Genomic DNA, 12774 nt, shown 5'->3' with positions numbered 1-12774 from the left:
ATCTATAGGTTGCTTTGCGCAATATGGCCATTTTCACGATATTGATTCTTCCTATCCATGAGCATGGAATGTTTTTCCATTTATTGGGGTTCCCTCTTATTCCCTTGAGCAGTAGTTTGTAGTTCTCCTTGAAGAGGTCCTTCACATCCCTTGTAAGTTGTATTCCCAGGTATTTTATTCTGTTTTTAGCGATTGTGAATGGGAGTTCACTCATGATTTGGCTCTCTGTTTGTCCATTATTAGTGTACAGGAATGCTTCTGATTTTTGCACACTGATTTTGTATACTGAGACTTTGCTGAAGTTGCTTATCAACTTAAGGAGATTTTGGGCTGAGCCAATGGGGTTTTCTAAATATGCAATGATGTCATCTGCAAACAGAGACAATTGGACTTCTTCTCTTCCTATTTGAATACCCATTATTTCTATCTCTTGCCTGATTGCCCTGACCAGAACTTCCAATACTATGTTGAATAGGAGTGGTGAAAGAGGGCATCCTTGCCTTGTGCTGGTTTTCAAAGGGAATGCTTCCAGCTTTTGCCCATTCAGTATGATAGTGACCTAGGTTTGTCATAAATAGCTCTTATTATTTTGAGATACATTCCATCAATACCGAGTTTACTAAGAGTTTTTAGCATGAAGGGGTGTTGAATTTTATCAAAGGCCTCTTCTGCATCTATTGAGATAATCACGTGGTTTTTGTCATTGGTTCTGTTTATGTGAGGGATTACGTTTATTGATTTGTGTATGTTGAATCAGCCTTGCATCCCAGGGATGAAGCTGACGTGATCGTGGTGGATAAGCTTTGTGCTGTGCTGCTGGATTCAGTTTGCCAGTATTTTATTGAGGATATTCTCATCGATAATCATCAGGGATATTGGCCTGAAATTTTCTTTTTTTCTTGTGTCTCTGCCAGGTTTTGGTATCAGGATGATGCTGGCCTCATAAAATGAGTTAGGGAGGATTCCCTCTTTTTCTATTGTTTGGAATAATTTCAGAAGGAATGGTACCAGCTCCTCTTGTACCTCTGGTAGAATTCGGCTGTGAATCCTTCTGGTCCTGGACATTTTTTGGTTGATAGGCTATTAATTTACTGCCTCAATTTCAGAACTTGTTATTGGTCTATTCAGTGATTTGACTTCTTCCTGGTTTAGTCTTGGGAGGGTGTATATATCCAGGAATTTATCCATTTCTTCTATATTTTCTAGTTTATTTGTGTAGAGGTGTTTATAGTATTCTCTGATGGTAGTTTGTATTTCTGTGGGATCAGTGGTGATACCCCCTTTATCATTTTTTATTGTGTCTATTTGATTCTTCTCTCTTTTCTTCTTTATTAGTCTGGCTAGCAGTCTATCTATTTTGTTAATCTTTTCAAAAAACTAGCTCCTGGATTCATTGATTTTTCGAAGGGTTTTCTGTGTGTCTATCTCTTTCATTTCTGCTCTGACCTTAGTTATTTCTTATTTTCTGCTAACTTTTGAATGTGTTTGTTCTTGTTTCTCTAGTTCTTTTAATTGTGATGTTAGAGTGTCGATTTTAGATCTTTCCTGCTTTCTCCTGTGGGCATTTAGTGCTATAGATTTCCCTCTAAATACTGCTTTAACTGTGTCCCAGAGATTCTGGTATGTTGTGTCTTTGTTGTCATTGGTTTCAAAGAACTTGTTTATTTTTGCCTTCATTTCGTTATGTACCCAGTAGTCATTCAGGAGCAGGTTATTCAGTTTCCAGATAGTTGTGCAGTTTTGAGTGAGTTTCTTAATCCCGAGTTCTAATTTGATTCCACAGTAGTCTGAGAGACTGTTTGTTATGATTTCCATTCTTTTGCACTTGCTGAGGAGTGCTTTACTTCCAATTATGTTGTCAATTTTAGAATAAGCATGATGTTGTGCTGAGAAGAATGTATATTCTGTTGATTTGGTTTGGAGAGTTCTGTAGATCCCTATTAGGTCTGCTCGGTCCTAGCTGAGTTCAAGTCCTGAATATCCTTGTTAAGTTTCTGTCTCGTTGATCTGTCTAATATTGACAGTGGGGTATTAAAGTCTCCCAGTATTATTGTGTGGAGTCTAAGTCTCTTTGTAGGTCCATAAGAACTTGCTTTATGAATCTGGGTGCTCCTGTATTTGGTGCGTGTGTATTTAGGATAGTTAGCTCTTCTTGTTGTGTTGATCCCTTTACCACTCTGTGATGCCCTTCTTTGTCTTTTTTGGTCTTTGTTGGTTTAAAGTCTATTTTATCAGAGACTAGGATTGCAGCCCCTGCTTTGTGCGTGTGTGTGTGTGTGTGCGCGCACGTGCTTTCCATTTGCTGGTAAATATTCTTCCGTCCCTTTATTGTGAGCCTATATGTGTCTTTGCACGTGAGATGGGTCTCCTGAATACAGCACACCAGTGGGTCTTGACCCTATCCAATTTGCCAGTCTGTGTCTTTTAACTGGAGCACTTAGCCCATTTACGTTTAAGGTTAATATTGTTATGTGTGAATTTGATCCTGTCATTACGATGCCAGCTGGTTATTTTGCCCATTAATTGATGCTGTTGCTCATAGTGTCGATGGTCTTCACAATTTGGTATGTTTTTGCAATGACTGGTACCAGTTTTTCCTTTCCATATTTAGTGCTTCCTTCAGGAGCTCTTGTAAGGCAGGCCTCGTAGTGACAAAATCTCTCAGCATTTGCTTGTCTGTAAAGGATTTTTTTTCTCCTTCGCTCATGAAGCATAGTTTGGCTGGATATGAAATTCTGGGTTGAAAATTCTTTTCTTTAAGAATGTTGAATATTGGCCCCCACTCTCTTCTGGCTTGTAGGGTTTCTGCAGAGAGATCCACTGTTAGTCCCTTTGTGGGTAACCCGACCTTTTTCTCTGGCTGCCCTTAACATTTTTTCCTTCATTTCAACCTTGGTGAATCTGATGATTATGTGTCTTGGGGTTGCTCTTCTCAAGGAGTGTCTTTGTGGTGTTCTCTATATTTCCTGAATTTGAATGTTGGCTTGCCTTGCTAGGTTGGGGAAGTTCTCCTGGATAATATCCTGAAGAGTGTTTTCCAACTTGGTTCCATTCTCCCTGTCACTTTCGGGTACTCCAGTCAAATGTAGGTTTGATCTTTTCACATAGTCCCATATTTCTTGGAGGCTTTGTTCATTCCTTTTCATTCTTTTTTCTCTAATCTTGTCTTCATGCTTTATTTCATTAATTTGATCTTCAATCTCTGATATCCTTTTTTCCACTTGATCGATCCAGCTATTGATACTTCTGCATGCTTCACAAAGTTTTGGTGCTGTGTTTTCCAGCTCCCTCAAGTCATTTATGTTCTTCTCTAAACTGGTTATTCTAGTTAGCAATTCCTCTAACCTTTTGTCAGGGTTCTTAGCTTCCTTGCCTTGGGTTAGAACATGCTCCTTTAGCTCAGAGGAGTTTGTTATTACTCACCTTCTGAAGCCTACTTCCTTCAATTTGTCAAACTCATTCTCTTTCCAGTTGTGTTCTCTTGCTAGCAAGGAGTTGTGATTCTTTGGAGGAGAAGAGTCATTCTGGTTTTTGGAATTTTCACGCTTTGGTACTTGTTTTCTCTCCTTTTCATGGATTTATCTACCTTTGGTGTTTGACGTTGGTGACCTTCAGATGGGGTTTCTGTGTGGATGTCCTTTTTGTTGATATTGATGCTATTCCTTTCTGTTCACTAGTTTTCCTTCTAACAGTCAGCCCCCTCTGCTACCAGTCTGCTGGAGTTTGCTGGAGGTCCATTCCAGACCCTGTTTGCCTGGGTATCACCAGTGGAGGCTGCAGAACAGCAAAAATTGCTGCCTGTTCCTTCCTCTGAAAGCTTCATCCCAGAGTGGCACCCGCCAGATGCCAGCCGGAGGTCTCCTGTATGAGGTGTCTGTCGACCCCTGCTGGCAGTTGTCTCCCAGTCAGGAGGCATGGGGGTCATTGACCCACTTGAGGAGGCAGTCTGTCCCTTAGCAGAGCTTCAGCGCTGATCTGGAAGAGATCTGCTGCTCTCTTCAGAGTCAGCAGGCAGGAACGTTTAAGTCTGCTGAAGCTTCACTCACAGCCACATCTTTCCCCAGGTGCTCTGTCCCAGGGTGATAGGAGTTTTATCTCTAAGCCCCTGACTAGGGCTGCTGCCTTTCTTTCAGAGATACCCTGTCCAGAGAAGAGGAATCTAAAGAGGCAGGTGTGCTCTGCCCAGTTCAAACTTTCCCAAGGGTTTGTTTACACTGTGAGGGGAAAACCGCCTACTCAAGCCTCAGTAATGGCGGACACCCTTCCCCCCACCAAGTTCGAGCATCCCAGGCTGACTTCATACTGCTATGCTGGCAGCGAGAATTTCAAGCCAGTGGATCTTAGCTTGCTGGGCTCTGTGAGGGTGGGATCCCACTGAGTTAGACCACTTGGCTCCCTGGCTTCATCCCCCTTTCCAGGGGAGTGAACGGTTCTATCTCGCTGGTGTTTCAGGTGCCACTGGGGTATGAAAAAAAACAAAACTCCTGCAGCTAGCTCAGTGTCTGCCCAAATGGCTGCCCAGTTTTGTGCTTGAAACCCAGGGCCCTGTTGGCATTGGCACCCGAGGGAATCTCCTGGTCTGCAGGTTGCAAAGACCATGGGAAAAGCGTAGTATCTGGGCCAGAGTGCACTGTTCCTCAAGGCACATTCCCTCACAGCTTCCCTTTGCTAGGGGAGGGAGTTACCCAACCTCTTGCACTTCCCGGGTGAGGTGACACCCCACCCTGCTTCAGCTCACCCTCCGTGGGGTGCACGCACTATGTAACCAGTCCCAGTGAGATGAGCTGGGTACCTCAGTTGGAAATGCAGAAATCACCCGTCTTTTGCCTTGATCTTGCTGGGAGCTGCAGACCAGAGCTGTTCCCATTCTGCCAACTTGCCCACCTCCCTGATTTTTTGGAATAGTAAATAAGACTGTATAATTTACTGGAGTCTCTTCTTTAGGAAGCACACAGTGATTTTACAAACATTAATTAATAAAGTTTCAGGATTCCTACCAGGTAAATGTTAATAAAACTCAGGAGTCCTAACTTTTTTGACCTTTGCTCCAGTTTTCAGGTAAGAAACTAGCTGACTAAGATGCTTCCACAGCTTTGAAAACAAAATGGGCATGAAACCAACATTCAGAGTTCAGATGTCATTTATGAGTAACATTCTGTTATGAACCTCATTGGAGATAAAAGTAATTTAGGGAAAATGATATTTCAGCACTGCCTTAATCTAGCAGGGATTTTCTTCATGAGAAAATTAAACCAAACACAAACTGAAGTATGACTTAACTGGGCCTGCTTCTGCATTTAGGGTCACCAAAGCATACTGTAAATGGAAATCAGATTGCTTTAGAATCCAAGAACAAACTCTACTTTTGACCTTTAGAAAGCTCATGATGTATATGCCCACAAAATAAACAAAATAATTTCAAAGTAAATTCGTTGAGTGCACCTGACCTTTGAAACCAAGCAGATGATGTTAATCAGATTTGTACAGCGTTAATCTAGCTCAGCCTCTGTCTCTCCATGTATTTTTAAAATATCATAAAGAAGAGTCTCACAACAGGGAATCTTTCAGATCGGAATAGATTTAGAAATGGAACAGAATGTATGACCTGGCTTCAAACAATGAAGTATATAACTCAAACATGTAAGCAAATGAATTTTATGACTATAAACTCACATACCACACCCCTCAGGAAAAGTGACTTTTTAAAAATAATATAAGCATGTTGTAAGCAGTTTTTCACTAAAATATAGTTCAAGTTCTGATACTGTATAAGTTACCACTAGGTAAACTTTGAGTTAAAAATGGCCTACATATTATAAAAAGGTGTTCCATCTGACCATTGCGTCTGATTTTTGTCAAGCCATATCATTTCTGCATTTTGGATATTGAATGTTTGAGCCATGGCCTTTCCAGAATAGCCTGTTAAGTAACTTGATGGACATATGTTTGTCTTCCCAGGAACACTTCCTTTGGATAACCAGCCCTGACCCCATTCCATTGTAATCTCTGTCAATCTTGGTGGCTCTGACCACACATTTGTTCCGGCTTAAATTGGGGAGTACTATGGGGTGGTCAGGATGGTAATGGAGCAAGAGTAGTCACAGAAAACAAACTTGACCAAAGTACTCCATACTACTTGGCCTCTGGTTGGTTGGGGATGGGCACATGACCCAAGCTGAGCCAGTATCCTCAGATGTTTTGTCAGAGAGATATTTTAAAAAGCCCCTCTCTCTGTGATCACAAGCTATAATGATGATACAAGTGTGGGGCTGCAGGCTATTTTGCCCACCCAGGAATTAAGTCAAAAGGGCAAGCAGAGAGGAGAGACGAAGAGAGGAACAGAGCCCAGCTGGCATTGCATCCCAGAATCCAATTTTGCCTGAAGCTACCCCTTAGATTTGCCAGTTACATCAGCCTTTTCTTGTTTAAGTTGGTTTGAATTAGGTTTTTGTCACTGGCAGCCAACGGAATCCTGACTAATCCACAAAGTTCAACTGACAGATAAACTCTTAAGCTACTCAGAATGGGACAGTGAAATGAAAGGGATAATACTCTCCCATTCTCTTGTAATTTGGGAATTCTCCAGACGTAAAGCCAGATCAGCCTCTGCTCTACCAGCAGCAAAACTGTGCACAAGTCACACTGTAGTCATCTAAGGAACTAGAGATGTTAGCCTGAGAAAGAGAAGACAAGATGTGCTTGCTGGGCTCAAAAAGGTCTACTTTGTGAGAAAGGGGTTGAATTCACTCTTTGGAGTTAAAAGTCAGACCAACAAGTCCTTATCACTGAGGGGAATTTCCTGTACAACATGAAGGATAACTTTTCGAACAATGAAAGCCATCCTAGCTGACATAATGTGACCCTCAAACACTTCCTCTATTGAGTGAGAGGTTGGACAAAATGGCATCTAAGATCCCACCCAACTCTGCGATTACTTGATTCAGTCAAAGTTTGGTCATGGTGACCGTATCTGTACAGTCATGCACTGATTAAACGTGGAGATATATCCTGAGAAATGTGTCCTTATGTGATTCCATCATTGTGCAGACATCATAGAGTGCACTTACATAAGTCTATATGGCAATGCCTTCTACACACCTGGGTTTTGTGGTATAGTCTAATGCTTCTAGGCTATAAACCTGTACAGCAGGTGACTGTCCTGAATACTGTAAGCAACTGTAGCACAATAGTCGGTATTTGTGTATCTAAACATATCTAAATATAGAAAAGGTATGGTAAAAATACAGTACTAAATAAGCTTATAGGACCACTCTCAGATATGTGGTCTGTTGTTGACCAAAGTGTCATTATGCAGTGCATGACTGTAATTTATTATAGAGTCACCTCAACCATTCAGCAAATCAAAAATCAATATAAGTCAATCATATATAAGGAGGCCCAGAGGAGAGGAAGTGTCGGAAGAGATTTCCTAGAAGGGATGATAACTTGCACAGTTTTAAATACAAATAGGACTTGGTTTCTGGCACACATACCATGTTGAACAATGCTCTATTCAGCACTGATTCTTTAAGAAGCTATTTACCTCTACAATAGTTTCTTTAAAAGTATGCAAATATATATGTAATAATGATCTATTTAAGTGTATTATAAATTAAAATTTTCCAAATTCTTGAGTGTTTTGTAGGCATATAGCTAATAAACATTAACACACTTTGGTGTGGTGTACCTGTAACCAGCCCTGTATACCTGTATACCAGCTGCTCTCAGCCAATGAATGGGAGTCCCCCATTACTGCACTCTACCATTCACTACACTCTGAGTTGAGAGTGTTCTACAACATACGTTTTTGCTTATCTTTGAGCTGTTATTTTGTGTACTAGCAATTTATTTTGTGTCCTCAAAAGCACTTTTGGCATGAAAAGCTTAAGTTATGAAAACAATAGGTCCATATTAGATCTACCCATAAAAAAGTGACAGCACTACATTAGGACATCAAAATGCAAGTCCTATAGAGGTTCAGGGTGCCAGGAAATGTTTGAGAAGCCAGAATCAGGTACATAGGAACTGAAAGATAATTTTTGGCAATATGAAGGGCAGCATAAATACCACTGCAGGCAGGGAAAATTAACAAAAATTGTTAGAAAGCTGCTTGGAAGAAATGACTATAAGAAGACACATCATGATGTAAGAAGTTTGGAAGAGGACAGTAGTGTGGTTGCCATGTGAAGAACTGGAACACTTCTCCATGGGGACAGTGATAGGAAGAACCAGTATAATGCTGATCACAGCAGCACTCCCATTTCCAGGAATGGAGCACTTCATCCATCTCCTGCCTTCTCTCTCAGCAGACTTTGTGAGTGCTCAAACTAAGTGGGGAAAGACAGTCAAGAGAGAGGGGACAGCATGTGCAAAGAAAAAGTGTAAAACAAGGCAGTTTAGAAACTGTAAGTGGTTTAATGTTACTGGAGGAGAGAATATAGGAAAGAGGTTAACAATGAGGCTGGAACTGTAGACAAAAGCCATGTTATGAAAGAGCTGATGAAACCTTCTCTAGACCTAGGACTTAATGTGACAAGCAGTGAGGAGCAAATAATTGGCTTTAACAGGGCAAGCAATATGGTCAAGTTCGAATTTTAGAGAAAAATCTGGAAGCACTATGGAGGCTTGACTGGAGTGTGATGTGACTCCAGAAAGATCAGTGAGGAGGTCATTGTTAGCAATCAAACACATTTTTTTGGCCTATTAAATTACCATTTTTTAAAAAAAAGAAAAAATATCCTGATGGTAAGATATAAATTGGTAAATTTCTAAAAAGCTACTTGAAATAATGTAAGTCAAGTAAGAAATTTAGAAATAATACCAAAAAACTTTATGCCCTTTGACCAAATAATTCTATGTGTAGGAATCTACAGTAAAAGAATAGAGATGCAGACAACAGTATATGTTCAGTGATGTTCCTTGTTTCAGTCTTATTTCTGAACAACTAGAAACCACTTTCATGTCCAATCAAAAAAGCAACAAATAAATGAAATATGTCACTGCTATTTAAAATTATTTTTAAAAATATTCACTGACATGGAAAATTGCCCAAGGATTAATGTTAATTGAAAAAGCAGAATACAAAATTAAATATATGGTAAGCATGCCTTCTTCAGAAAGGTATATGCATTTAAAAACTGGAAAATACAAAAAAAATATATAATCAGAGCTTATCTGGGTGGTGAAATTCTGTGTGATTTTGATTTTCATCTTTTTTATATTTTTTTATTTTTTCACTCACTCTCATGAACATGTACTACTTTTGCAGACAACTGTTAGGTTGAACCATTTGAAATTGCCTGCTGCAGACTGAATTGTCTTCCCACCTTCCCCCAAAAATGTGTATGTTGAAACCCTAACCCCCAGTGTGATGGTATTTAAAGATGAGACCTTGGGAAATAAGTAGGTGTAGATGAGGTCATGAGGGTGGAGCATTCATGATGGGATTAGTATTCTTATAAAAAGGGGAAGAGGTCATGTGAGCACACAGGGAGATAGCAGCCGTCTTCTACACCCGGGGAAGAGAGCCCTCACCAGAACTTGACCATGCCGATGCCCTGATCTTGGACTTACAGTCTCCAGAACCGTGAGAAAATAAATCTCTGTTGTTTAAGCTAGTCTATGAGATTTTGTTATGGTGGCCCAAGCTGACTAATACACTGCCAAAATTGACTTCAAAAATGACAATTCCGGGCGGGCGTGGTGGCTCAAGCCTGTAATCCCAGCACTTTGGGAGGCCGAGACAAGTGGATCACGAGGTCAGGAGATCGAGACCATCCTGGCTAACACGGTAAAACCCCGTCTCCACTAAAAAATACAAAAAACTAGCCGGGCGAGGTGGCGGGCCCCTGTAGTCCCAGCTACTCAGGAGGCTGAGGCAGGAGAATGGTGTAAACCCGGGAGGCGGAGCTTGCAGTGAGCTGAGATCCGGCCACTGCACTCCAGCCTGGGCGACAGAGCGAGACTCGGTCTCAAAAACACAAAACAAACAAAAAATGACAATTCCATCTGAATCAACCTACATAAAAGTGAAATAAAATAAAAAGAGACAGTCATTGAAAATGCCCTGGCAATAGATGCTAAGGGCCAGAACCAAAGCAACAATAATAAGATAAGAATAATAAGAATAATAAAGATGCGAATGACATTAAGATGGTAGATTCTGTAACTTGGTGATGGATAGGACTGTTAAAACAGTACTGGTGAATAAGGAACAGCATCTAGAACATGAATCCAAAGTTTTTACCCTAAGAAATCGAGGGATGGTAGAGGTACTAGTCAAGATAAGGGATAATCAGAAAAATCTCTTTGGTAGCTAGCCTCTGAGATGGCCTCAACAATCCCCACCTCCTGGTATTGGCAGCCTTGAGTACTTCCCTTCCTCGTCTGCAGGCTGGTCGGTATTCTGCCTCATTTATAATACTGCTGAAGTTACGTTTCACTGCTACAGAGATGAACATTCACCCTGGGAAAAAAGCCAATGTTGTGTTAGGACACTTAAAGCCTATGGACAGGCCTATGTGTTGAGGAACTCAAGTATCCAGCCAATAGCCAGCAAGGAACTGAGGTCTGACGACAACCTCATGAAAGAGATTGGAAGCAGATCTTGCAGCCTCAGTCAAGACTTTCAGTTGCTGAACCCTTGACTGCAACCTCATGAGAGACACTGAGTCACATCATGAGGCTAAGCTGTGCCCAGACTTCCGTCCCATAACAGCTATGAGATAATAAACATTTGTTTTAAGCCACTATTTTGGGAGGTAATTTGTTACAGATAATTAGATAACTTCAGTTGTCTCTCCATATCCATGGGGATTAGTTCCGGGACCCCCTGCAGATAACCAAACTCCATGAATACTCAAGACTCTTACATAAAATGGTATAGTATTTGCATATAACCTACACACATCCTTCTGCATACTTTAAATCATTTCTAGATTACTTATAATACCTAATGCAATGCCTATGCATCACTTCATTCACATGGATTGAGCACAGTATTTGACACAGAGCAAATTCAATGTTTGTTTTCTGGAACTTAGTGGACTTTTTTTTTTTTTTTAATACAGGGTCTCACTCCATTGCCCAGGCTGGAGTGCCGTGGCACAATCATGGCTCACTGCAGCCTCGACCTCCCAGGTTCAAGTGACCCTCCTGCCTCAGCCTCCTGAGTAGCTAGGACAACAGCATGTGCTATCATGCCCAGCTAAGTTTTTAATTTTTTGTATACAGAAGGTCTCACTATGTTGCCCAGGCTGGTCCTGAACTCCTGGGCTCAATCAATCCACCCACCTCGGACTTCCAAAGTGTTGGGATTACAGGCATGAGACACTGCACCCAGCTTTTTTTTTCCAAATATTTTTTGTCTGTAGTTGGTTGAATCTATGGATGCAGAAGCCACTGACATGGAGGACCAACTGTAATACAACCTGTTTTGATTAATTTGCTCATCTGAAGAGTTGAATATTCCTGAAGGCAGGAATCATGTCTTAATATTTAAGGCCTCTCGCTGTATGTGGCACATGATCTATATTCAATAAATAAGTATTACAGGCTGGAAAGGTAGAAAAGGAGACTATAAACCCTGGCAAAGTAGTTTGGACACTTCCTGGTGGGGACCCACTAATGAGTCATAAGGTTGTTCAGGATAAAGATTTGTTTGAAAAGAAATGTGGTGAATGATTTTTGTACTTGATACTACTTCAAGGACTTGTATTGCTTGTAAGTGTACTTTAATAATCTTATATGTTTTAGAAGCCCATATATCCCAAAATACTCCAAATTGTAGAGTTCTAAACCTGCAACTTACTTTCTTTTATAAAACAAACTTTGGAAAATTGTGGTCTGTAACTTTTTTTTTTTTTTTTTGAGACAAAGTCTCATTCTATCGCCCAGGCGGGAGTGCAGTGGCACAATCTCGGCTCACTGCAACCTGTGCCTCCTGGGTTGAAGCGATTCTCATGCCTCAGCCTCCTGAGTAGCTAGGATTACAAGTGACCGCCACTACGCCCATTTAATTTTTGTATTTTTAGTAGACACGGGGTTTCACCATGTTGGCCAGGCTGGTCTCAAACTCCTGACCTCAGCTGATCCACCCACCTTGGCCTCCCAAAGTGCTGGGATTACAGTCTTTAACATTTTTAACTATGGAAAGGTTTAGCAAGATTTTTGTTTCTAAATTCATTTTCATATCTTAGATAATTTGTAGCTAGTCATTTTGTACCAGCTTTCCTTTTTACTTTGGACTATTCCCGACCCAGATTTAAAGCCTAGAGTTGATGAAATTTAAACTTTCACAGGACATTTTATCAATTATATAATGCAGTAGTCAATCCAAGAAAATTCTGTCTTCTGAACTTCATACATAACTGTTCTTTCTTGTTCTATAAACAACTGATTGATGTCATTAATGCTTGGACACACGTCAGAACCAAGGAGAAGTAGAACATGTAATAAAAAAGCATCAGTCCATTTAAAACTTGACTGTACTGATAATGATGCCTGGTCTCTATGATGTAGTTTGTTGCTGAAATACTCCCATAAATACACACACACACACACACACACACACACACACACACACACTCTTACCACTTCAGGTTTCACAAAAGCAAATCATAGTCTTTACATCATAATGGACTCAATGAAAATTAGAGGAAATTCATGAGACTCTGGAAACAGTGTATATACCTGGTGAGAATGAAATCAGAAAAGTCTGGGGTGCTCTTCAGAGTTCTTATTAAAAGCAATAAAGGAAAATCTTGCATTTTAGCC

This window comes from Papio anubis, chromosome 2, assembly GCF_008728515.1.
Source record: "Papio anubis isolate 15944 chromosome 2, Panubis1.0, whole genome shotgun sequence".
NCBI classification, from domain to species: Eukaryota; Metazoa; Chordata; class Mammalia; order Primates; family Cercopithecidae; genus Papio; species Papio anubis.
The sequence above is the reverse complement of the archived record's forward strand: the minus strand, read 5'-3'. Positions refer to the sequence as shown.